The following is a 1963-nucleotide window of genomic DNA, read 5'->3' as shown; positions in this document are numbered from 1 at the left end:
GACGGTGCTCCGCGGCTGCTGGAGCTGACGGCGCTGGTGCTGCGCGGCAGCGGCAGAGGCTCGCGCTGCGACTTTGTAACTCCTGCGCCGCCGCGGTGGTCCCGCGATCTCCGCGCTGGTTTGGCTAGGCGCGCACCCCGCCTGGGCGGGGGACTTGACCTTCCTCTCTCCACCAGCAGCCCCTCGCCGCGTCCGTCGAGGAGAGGGTGGCGGGGTACCGAGGGAACAACTCAAGAGTGGCGGGCGCCCGGGAGGGTGCGAGACGGTGGAGAGTCTAGGGACAGAGCTCGGCGAGGAGAGGGCTGAGTCCAGGAGAGGGCGGACCTTTCCTTGGCTTATAGCTGAAGGAGGCCTGTCACATGGTGTGCACGTCAGAGCTCTGCCAAGGCTAGGGAAAGAAAGCCTAGAAAATCAGCCCTACTCCGAGAGAAAGTTCACTGTAGGAGGGAGCAGCAACTGTGAAGAGGGGGGAGGAGGCAGGACCCCACCATTCCTTCCCAAAGGAGCTGAGACCTCTGAGTTTTGCGCAGGCTCGTGTTGGTCTGATCAAGGGCCGTGGCACGAGTTCGAGTTCCCAGTCTCCTCTTCAATGAGCCCTCAACCCGAACCCCAGACACTCCTGGGACGCGACAGTTTGACCACTCGATGGCCTATCGGAACCGTCTAGCCAGGATATGACCATCCCTGAGGGTCGTCTGAGGTGGTCCCTGGGGAACGGCCCTGAGATTTGTTGGTTTGTTCCATATCCTCCAGATAGAACCAGCGGCTCCCCACGGAGTCTGATGAGAAACCGCCCCCCACCCCAGTTTAAGCGCAGTAATAATTGTTTATTGACCTTTTAACCTGTCCCCTTCGGTTCTTCTTCAAAGACGTTTGTTTTCCACCATCTGTTAATAAAAATGCTGTTAGGGTGGCGTTTTAGTCACTATCTGAAATTGAATGCGAGAAATTTGACTGCTAAACTAAGCCACTCTAATGAGAGGATCTGATTTCGTGGGAATTTCGTGGGAATAAAGAAAGTAACCATTGAATGCAGAGAAGAAACAAATTTTTAGTGGAAACCCAAATACACACCAAAAAAACTGCTTTTAGGAGTGACTCAAAAAAGTTCTTTCATAATGGGGTAAGGGATTCTGTAGTTGTAAGTTGGGATGTTCTAATCAACACTCCACAGTATCTAAAAGTGTTTAAATCACTAAAAAAATACACATATCTCTACACAGTCAGGCTTAATAATAGAAACTACAATGATAAATTTGAAACTTTCATGCCAGTTTTTTAAAATGTATTTTTTAATCCACTAAATATTTCCAATAGGTATTGGTGAGAAGAAACGAAATAATTTTTAAAAAGAAGATTCAAGTTCTGTTCAACTCAATTTTCCTTTTCGGGTGACAGAGTAGTGGGAATAATCCAACGATGGTATTTTAAGTACACCTATCTTTATCACCGGCTCATTTTTACTTTGGCTAGTGGAAAAATCCTAATAGCTTGTGGACTTCATACTCACACAGCCATACATCTTGGGTTTTGCATTTCCTAAGACACTTTTATTTCAAACTGGGGACTTGCCTCAAATTTTTATAAAATGATGGCTTGACAAGAACTGAGGATCAAAAATGAATGGCTGCATGTAGGAAAAATGAGCTGCCCTTACAAATTAATATATCAATTTATGGACCTAGCAATTTTCATGTTTCCAGATGTTTCATTGCTTCTCTTATCAATTACAGAGTCTCAAAAACAAACTGTTAACCCATCTAAGACTTCTTTTTAAATCGAGTTTTTGTTGCTGAGGACAGCTATCAACCAGTTATAGTTACAAATGACCCATAAAGTCCATCACAGATCTTTGAAAGATCTATGAGAATGCCTCAAAGTCTTAAATAAATTATTTTTCATTGACTCTCGTTTGATATATAGCTGAATCATTTAAGTATTGTAATGGGTATTAACCTAAGCC

This window comes from Bison bison, unplaced genomic scaffold (genome assembly GCF_000754665.1).
Source record: "Bison bison bison isolate TAMUID 2011002044 unplaced genomic scaffold, Bison_UMD1.0 scf7180017864329, whole genome shotgun sequence".
NCBI lineage: Eukaryota > Metazoa > Chordata > Mammalia > Artiodactyla > Bovidae > Bison > Bison bison.
The sequence above is the reverse complement of the archived record's forward strand: the minus strand, read 5'-3'. Positions refer to the sequence as shown.